Source organism: Triticum aestivum, chromosome 6D, assembly GCF_018294505.1.
Source record: "Triticum aestivum cultivar Chinese Spring chromosome 6D, IWGSC CS RefSeq v2.1, whole genome shotgun sequence".
Lineage (NCBI taxonomy): Eukaryota > Viridiplantae > Streptophyta > Magnoliopsida > Poales > Poaceae > Triticum > Triticum aestivum.
The window spans coordinates 152,401,635-152,411,273 of NC_057811.1; positions in this window are offsets into that span (position 1 = coordinate 152,401,635).

The following is a 9,639-nucleotide window of genomic DNA, read 5'->3' on the forward strand; positions in this document are numbered from 1 at the left end:
GACAACTACTTGGTCACTTATCCCATTACTACTATCACATGGCCTCGGTTTCAGGATGCTTTTCGTGCTGCACATGTGTCTGCTGATGCTATGAGTCTGAAAAAGAAGGAGTTTCGCAGTTTGCGCCAGGGAGGTCGCACAGTTAATGCTTATGTGGAGGAATTTAATAATCTTGCATGTTATGATCCTAATGATGTTAACACTGATGCTGCTAGGTAGGAGAAATTCTTGGAGGGCCTAAATGATGATTTGAGCCTTCAGTTGACAGTGGCCACTTTTAGGAATTGCCGGGATTTGATTGATAAGGCTATTGTGCTGGAGGGAAAGCAGCAAGCCATAGAGAATCGCAAGAGGAAGTACAACAACAATAACAGGTATAATTCAGGACCACAGCAGAAGCCACGCACTTCATATCATGGTAATGGAGGTAATGGGCATAATCATCATGGAGGTAATGGACATAATCATCATGGAGGGAATGACCACAACCATAATGGCCACCATCATCACAATGGGCACAAGAGTAACAATGGCAACGGTAGAGGTAATGGTAATGGTAATGGAGGGAATAATAACCAGAGCCACCAGAGTATGCCTGTGCAGAGGGATATTAGCCAGGTTCAGTGCTATAAGTGTAGGCAGATGGGCCACTACTCCAATGCTTGTCCAGAGAGCAAGAATGGTAATGGGAATTCAGGAGTGAGCAAGCCAAACCCCATCCAAAGGGGTCATGTCAACCATGTTAATGTGGAGGATGTCTATAATGAACCTGATGCAGTGATTGGTAAGTTTTTGATCAATTCAATGCATGCGCTTGTTCTTTTTGATTCTGGTGCATCACATTCATTCATATCACGGGTATTTGTGGACAAATATAAGCTTCCTACCGTAGTACTTAAGTCACCTATTCCAGTAAGTTCTCCGGGGGCTGAGATGGCAGCAAGCTTGGGTTGTTTTCAGATGCCTTTGTCTATTGGGAAGCATGTTTTTCCTACATATTTGATTATATTGAAGTCACAAGGTCTGGATATTATTTTGGGAATGCATTGGATGATCAAATATCAAGGTATTATTTATTGTGCCAGTCGATCTATTACTCTCAGTGCACCAGAAGGGAAGAGGATCAAATATGTATGTAAGTATAAGCGTCATCAGGTGCAGGTGAACTCTCTTAAGGGGGGTGTCGGTGTCGAAACCGGCGGTTCTTGGGTAGGGGGTCCCAAACTGTGCGTCTAAGGCGGATGGTAACAGGAGGCGGGGGACACAATGTTTACCCAGGTTCGGGCCCTCTCGATGGACGTAATACCCTACTTCCTGCTTGATTGATCTTGATGATATGAGTATTACAAGAGTTGATCTACCACGAGATCGTAGAGGCTAAACCCTAGAAGCTAGCCTATGATTATGATTGTTGTTGTCCTATGGACTAAACCCTCCGGTTTATATAGACATCGGAGGGGGCTAGGGTTACACAGAGTCGGTTACAAGGGAGGAGATCTACATATCCGAATTGCCAAGCTTGCCTTCCATGCAAAGGAGAGTCCCATCCGGACACGGGACGAAGTCTTCAACCTTGTATCTTCATAGTCCAACAGTCCGACCAAAGTATATAGTCCGGCTGTCCGAGGACCCCCTAATCCAGGACTCCCTCAGTAGCCCCTGAACCAGGATTCAATGACGATGAGTTTGGCGCGCAGATTGTCTTCGGCATTGCAAGGCGGGTTCCTCCTCCGAATACTCCATAGAAGATTTTGAACACAAGGATCATGTCCGGCTCTGCAAAACAAATTGCACATTCCACTGTAGAGAGTACAATATCCCACAAATCTAATCTGCTGACAAATTTCGTAGCGTGACACCACACCACGGCCCGGTCATTATTCGAACCGTTTTTCTCAACTAGCTACTGCACATATTGAGAGGCGGTTTTCTTGGCACGTCTTGTCGAAGCAGAGATCGTGTCCCCTTATCACGGGATTCTCATCAATACGGGTGTGGGTTACCCAACCACGCCATCAATCACGACGCTTGGGGAATAAGCAAGTTTATTGGGCAAGTGGGGAGGCGCACAGTTTCTACTGCCCTTATAAAGGGACAAGGACTCCTCTTTTTTACCCACGCCTTCTTCTTCCCTGCCCATCCATCCTCGCGCACTTCGAGCTCGAGCGCCCAAGTTCGCATTTTCTCCGCAAAACCACTCCAAACATGTCCGGAGCGGGAGGCAAGTGGATGATCTCCTCTGTTACGAAGGAGAATGTTACGAAGCTCCGGGAAGCCGGATACCTGGCCGCAGACATCGCGCACCGGCTCCCAGATGCGGGGCCGATCGTCTCTACCCCAGAACCCCACGAGAGGGTTGTATTCCTCACCCACTTCGTCCGCGGGCCGGGATTTCCCCTCCACCCATTTGTCCGCGGGCTCATGTTCTACTACGGGCTGGACTTCCATAATCTGGCCCCTAATTTCATCCTCAACATCTCGGCGTTTATCATCATGTGCGAGGCCTTCCTCCGCATCAAGCCCCACTTCAGCCTAAGACCTTCAACATTAAACCTAAGGTCGTGGTTGGCTAGCAAGCGGAGTGCGGAGGCGCCATGGTGGGCAAAATGCCCAATGTCACCTGGCTTGAAGGCTCCTATGTGGAGACCGTGAAGGGGTGGCAATCGGGGTGGTTCTACATCACCGAGTCACGCGACACCAACTGGGTGGCGGCCCCCGAATTTCGATCCGGCATCCCCATGCGGCTCACCTCCTGGAAAGAGAAGGGCCTATCCTGGGGTTCATCGGTGGAGCTGACCGGACTCCAGAACTGCGTAAAAAACATGATAAGCAAGAAAATCAAGTTTGTCAACATGGTCCAGGTCATGCTCTTCCGCCGGATCCTCCCGTGTCAAAGATGGGCATTCAATATGTGGGAGTTCGACCCGACTAAGCACCAGACGCTGCGAGAACTCTTCGACACGACGCACCAAGACATCTGGAAGGTGTTGTTCAAGTCCGCCGAGGTACCTCCTCCCCTTACCGAGGATCGCGGACTCAGCGCAAAGCGCCTCGCCAATCCGTTAAGCTCCTTACATCTCATAAGATGTTCCTTTCCCCAGTATAATCATGTGAGGGATCTAAGCCTCCACGCCATTTAACAGGACTGGGTCGCGACAGCGGAGTGGATTGATTGTCCGGCCCCACTGCCCGAAGATCCAGCAAGGGCTCTCTTAATGGAGATGCTGGTTCCGGCACCCTATGAGGCGCCGGAGAAGAAGGCCCAGAAGAAGGCCGCGGGGACCAGGAAAGGTCTCCGGCGCAAGGTTGTATCGGACTCATCGTCCGATAACACCGAGGCGCCCTCCTCCCACGAAAACGAGGAGGAGGAAGAGGAAAGTTCTCCCCCCCAGCCGGGGGAGACAAGAAAAGGAAGGCCGCCCCATCTGGGGAGGCCAAAGGGTCCAAGAAGGGAAGGACCCTCCTTCCGGACTGCTCCACAGCGGCCGCTTTCAGCGACGAGGAGTGGTTATCCAGGGACAAGCCCCTGGCGAAGTCGTAAGTATCCAGATACCATAATAGTTCTGGTATGTTCCGTTCTATTGCTTCTTATCATGCCAAACATGATCATACAGTCCATCCAAAGTCCATATCGACGTATCCTCTTCGGATGAGTCTTTGGGCCAGTCGGAGATGAACAGCGATTCACTCCCGACCGCTTCCTCCCCCCGCCCTACGGACGATGTCGAGGTGTTGTCTCAAAGGGCACTGAACCAAGGGGACATAGTTCCGGAGGCGCCCCAAGGCGACATTCCAGGCGCTGGGCGCATGGGGGGCAAGACTCCCACGGGCTCTAATGCCGGGGGCAGCAAGTTTAGCCCCCAGCCGAATACTGCGTCGAAACCTCCAGTGGTTCCGGATTCTGTCAGGTGATCCCTCGCCAAGGGGGGCAAGCCATCTGTGCCGATGGCCTCTGTCCATCCACAGGCATCGGACAATTTGCTGGAAGCGCTTTGCGGCGCTTCCATTGACGAAGAGCACCGCACTATCATGAGTGCGGTGGTCAAGAAGGTTCGGTCCGCCAAAAGCGGACTGACTGAAGCCTGTGCCAGCCTCCTAACAGGCTTTGAGGTAAGTAATCAAATTATGAGAAAATGTTACAGCATAGACAGTAGCCCCAGATGCTCTGTTTGGTGTTCGCAAAGAAAGGCCGAACAGAGGATCAAATAATAATCACATGAGTCTAAGCAGAATATGTCTATGTGAATAAGCAGGCTTCGTTGCTGGCCGCTGCCGCTCGCACGGCGGAGGTCTCTGCACTGAAGCGGGACCTTGAGCGGTCCGAGGAAGAGCTCGGCCTTACCAAGAGGCAGCTCGAAGAGAACAAAGGTAAGTAATACCCCGTCTGTTTATTGATATAGAAAAATGAAAAATGGTTGTTAGATCATAGGATCGTCATGAATTTTGTTGGGCCACGACCGAAGTGGCGGCCCTGAAGAAGGCGCCGTCCAAGGCCGAAGACAAAGCGGCCAAGGAGCACATCGAGCGCGAGAAGCAAGAGGCCCGAATCGGCGAGGTTCAGAAAGAGCTCCAGGATTTTGTTAAGAAGTACGAGTCCTTGGAGCGTGACTCTAAGACGCAAGGGTCCGAGCTTGCGAAGGCCCTCGAGAACGCACAAAGTGCCAAGGCCGAAGCCCAAAAGGCCCTCCAGGAGATTGAGGCGATTAAGAAGATAGCAGCGGGTAAGGCATTCATTATGCAAAGCAAGCATGTGAAGGAAACTTTCCTTTTACTCCCGAATTCGGAGCTCTCCAGGAGCGTTCGCAGATCTGCCCCGCAGCGTATCGGATGCCGCAGAGTTTTACCGGGCCGAGGAACGGAGCTTGACGGAGAAGTTGTTCTGGTCTCAGTATACTGGGACCGAACATCCGATGCCCTTAAGCGACCAGTTGAAGCAACTGGTCGAGCTTCACAAGGTGGCCGAACTGGCCATGAGGGGTCTCATAGTCCGGATGTGGCCTGGCGAGCCCCTGCCTGGCAGCTACTTCAGCCTGGTAAAGCGGCTTGTGAATGCATGCCCACGGTTTGAAGTCATAAAGCGGTCCGTCTGCATTGAAGGTGCGCGCAGGGCTTTTGCCCGGGCGAAAGTGCACTGGGCGAAGATGGACGCCGAAAAGCTGGTGAAGGAGGGGCCGCCGGAGGGCAAGGAGCATCGCCACCCCGAAAAGTATTATGACAGTGTCCTGAAGGGTGCTCGCCTTGTGGCGGAGGAATGTGCTAAGGATGTAATATTTGAATGAATGTACTCATGTGATCCTGTAAGATGAAAACGAGTTCATGTGCGCTATATAGCGCTTGTTGATTTAAAATATTACCTTCTGTGTGGCCGTTTATAAAATCTGAGAGTTGGCTAGTCGTTGGCTTCTGCCCCCATGTAACTAGTACTGATGTGTTCGGGATAAACCTGATCACTCTTTATCCCAGTTTTGGGTCCTTCGAAGGAGGTGTTCCGCACAACGAACCAGGCAATTGGACTATAAAGCTTTATCACTTCTCACTTAGCCATAGAAGTCTACAATTTTAAATTTTGGCGAAGCCCCTAGTATTCGGAAGGCCGAACTTGGGGTGCTATGTACGCCTAAATCGAACAAGGCCGATTCCTCGCCCGAAGCGGAAAAAATCTTTAAGGATTTGAGACCTCTCGAACAGCGACCAGCTCTCGCCTCATCATGACAGTCAGTTTTCGGCTTTCTCTACTGAGGTGCTTGTCCGAAAGAACCGGGACACAATCGCAGTAGTTCTCCCAGCGCTACCTTAGCCGATATAGCGGAACGTAAGGTACCAAAACATGGGAGCCGGGCAAACCCAACTATTGACCCAAGACATGATTCGGAGCTTATGCATATAATGCTATAAGTTCGGGGTGCCGCACTTTCGAAAGTGTTCGGACTTTTCTTGCCGTGTTATGGGGTACACTGAAGCCCCTGGCGCACTGGACGTATCAGAATGTACGGGTGCAATTTGTCATAAATAAGCAGACATGAAAAAAGATGAAGGAATGCAATAATGAGCTAATGATGTACATTGTTATTTGAATGATACGTCAAAGCGTATGCATACAGGTAGTGCAATAAGTAAAAAATAGGACTATTTGACATGTCCTATCCAAGGGCAAGCTGCGTGTGGGTATGCAAAACAGGTATAGCGATCGTTATCAGAGACCACCTGGGGATTCCCTTGTACGTCAAAGCTTCCTGCTTCCTTGGTGTTTCCTTCCCGTGATGGTTCTGATAATCAGACGATCGGAGGGGGCCTCCAGAGAATAGGGGCCTGAAAGGAAGAAAATGTTAAAGGTATATGGGTCCTGAAGCGGTTGAGCTGCATTGTGGGTCGTGCCATAGCCGTGCCTCCACCTATGCCCATGGTATCTTTAGTGCGTAATTATGTACGCGTGGCGCAAATTTCGCCGCTTGATTGGGACTAGGACGGAGGCCGAATTGCTAGGCGAGCTCTGAACGTGCCTGGCGATCCTGTTGCAGGGTACTCCGGACCCGCTTGAAGGTGTCCGGGGTCTTTTTCGCCGAATTGGCGGTTTGCCTCATAAGGCTGCTTTGCGCTTCCGCTGCGAGGGCCGCAGTGTGCTCCTCCGTGCGGAGCGAGCATTCTGTGTTTCCATTAACTGTTATAACCCCGTAAGGTCCTGGAATTTTGAGCTTGAGGTATGCATAATGCGGTACCGCATTCAATCTGGCAAATGCGGTTCGCCCGAGCAGTGCGTGATAGCCACTGCGGAGGGGGACGATATCTAAGATTAACTCCTCGCTTCGAAAGTTGTCCGGAGATCCGAGGACCACTTCCAGTATGATTTAGCCCGTGCAACAGGCCTCTACACCTGGTATGACACCTTTAAAGGTGGTTTTTGTGGGTTTGATCCTTGAGGGGTCTATACCCATTTTGCGCACTGTATCCTGATAGAGCAGGTTCAGGTTGATGCCACGGTCCATAAGGACTCGAGTGAGGTGAAATCCGTCAATGATGGGGTCAAGGACCAATGCGGCAGAACCGCCATGACGGATACTGGTGGGGTGGTCCCTGCGATCGAAGGTGATCGGACAAGAAGACCATGGGTTGAACTTTGGGGCGACTGGCTCCATCGCATAGACGTCCCTCAGTGCACGCTTCCGTTCCCACTTGGGAATATGGGTTGCGTATATCATGTTCACCGTTTTCACTTGGGGAGGAAATTTCTTCTGTCTTCCTGTGTTCGGCGGCCGGGGCTCCTCCTCGTCGTCGCTATACAGCCCCTTTTCCTTGTTTTTGGCATTCATCTTGCCGGCCTGTTTGAACACCCAGCATTCTCTGTTGGTGTGCTTGGCTGGTTTATCGGGGATGCCGTGAATTTGACACGAGCGATCGAGTATGCGATCCAAACTGGACGGGGGATTGCTTCTTTTGAACGGCTTTTTCTGCTGACCAGATTTAGAGCCACTGAATCCGGCATTAACTGTCGTGTCTTCGGCGTTGTCGCCGTTGTTGCGGCGCTTGTGTCTCTTGCGACGTGGCCTGCCGTTGCTATCTTTGGCATCTGAATTGCCGGGGTTTCTTGATGTGTTGTTGCTGCGAGCCAGCCAGCTGTCCTCGCCCGCACAAAAGCGGGTCATGAGTGTCGTGAGGGCTGCCATGGACTTCGGCTTCTCTTAGCTGAGGTGTCGGGCGAGCCATTCGTCGCGGATGTTATGCTTAAATGCCGCTAAGGCCTCGGCATCCGGACAGTCGACAATTTGGTTCTTTTTAGTTAGGAACCGAGTCCAGAATTTCTTGGCTGATTCCCCCGGCTGTTGGGTTATGTGACTCAAGTCATCAGCATCCGGTGGTCGCACATAAGTGCCCTGGAAGTTGTCAAAGAATGCATCTTCCAAATTCTCCCAACTGCCAATGGAGTTTGTCGGCAAGCTATTCAGCCAATGCCGAGCCGGCCCTTTGAGTTTTAGTGGGAGGTACTTAATGGCATGTAGATCATCACCGCGGGCCATGTGGATGTGGAGGAGGAAATCTTCAATCCATACCGCGGGGTCTGTCGTACCATCGTATGATTCAATGTTCACGGGTTTAAAACCTTCTGGGAATTTGTGATCCATTACTTCGTCAGTGAAGCATAGGGGGTGTGCGGCGCCTCTGTGCCGGGCTATGTCGCGACGCAGTTCATACGAGTCTTGTCTGTTGTATTCGGCCCTGCCGGATTTGCTTTTAGTATATCCGGCGTGACGGTCGTCATCACGCGTTGGGGCGCGCCCCCGTGATCCGTAGATCGATCTTGCCTATCCTGCCTTGTTTTCCAATACGTCTCACAGGTCCTGCGTGTTACCCCGGGCCTTGGTATTTTTGTTTAACTGGCGACAGGGTGCGGGCTGGAATTCGGCCTGACATGCCGCTTTGTCTCGGCCACGAGGTGGCCGGTCAGCCGCATCATACACTGGAAGCGTAGGCTTTAATGCTTCCTCCTCGAGTTGGGGGAGCAACCTGCGCTTTGGGTAACTTTTGGTTGGGCGCTCGAGTTCGTATTCCTCGGCCGCCAGGACCTCAGTCCATCTATCCGCTAGCAGATCTTGGTCAGCTTGAAGCTGTTGTTGCTTTTTCTTCAGGCTTTTTGCTGTGGCTATAAGCCGGCGCTTGAAGCGCTCCTGCTCGATGGGATCCTCAGGCACGATAAATTCTTCATCGCCGAGGCTCACCTCGTCTTCGGAGAGAGGCATGTAATTGTCATCCTCTGATTCTCCGTCTGCTGCCTGTTCCTTAGGGCTAGCTTGCCCATCCTCCCGCTCGAAGCCTGGCTGGAGGGGATTGTCTTCGTCTTCGGCACTATCCGCAGCGTTATTGTCTCTTGTGCCGGTATCGCTGCTTTTGCTATGGCGGGGCTTAGAGCGGCGCCGATGATGCCGGTGCTTAGATTGGTTCTCGAGGGGATTATCCTCCATTGCCTTATTGCCATCGCTTTCTTTGGGGGTGTCCACCATGTATATATCATATGATGAGGTGGTAGTCCAGCGCCCTGTGGGCGGTGGTTCCTGTTCTTCTCCTACATCGTCGTCCATACCGTCGATGTCTTCGGAGCCGAAATCAAGCATGTCGGTTAAGTCATCAACAGTGGCTATTAAGTGGGTGGTGGGTGGGGAACGAATTTCTTCGTCGTCTGCTTCCCACTCAAGCCGGACATAGTTTGGCCAAGGGCCTTCTGACAAGGAGAGAGACCTTAATGAATTCAGCACGTCGCCCAGGGGCGAGTGCTAAAAGATATCCGCGGAGGAAAACTCCATAATCGGCGCCCAATCAGATTTGATAGGCACGGATGCAGGCGGTTCGGAGCCCGTGGCCGGGGACGAATCCAAGGGTCCGGCAACACAGGTCTCGTAGGAGGTGAAGTCAGTATTTGGCTCTATCACCGCTGAGTGTGCGGCCTTCGTGGCGGGGTCCATCCACCTGTCCTCGGACGGCGCGATCTGCTCCAGATCGAGGGCCGGAGTTGCCACAGGTGTGATCTCCCGAACGCTGTCCGGCGGCAGAACTAAGTCATGCTCGTCGTGACTGTGCGGCGCACCTGACACGGGCTCGAATCCGTCGAAGATCAAGTCTCCGCGGATGTCGGCAGTATATTTTAAGTTT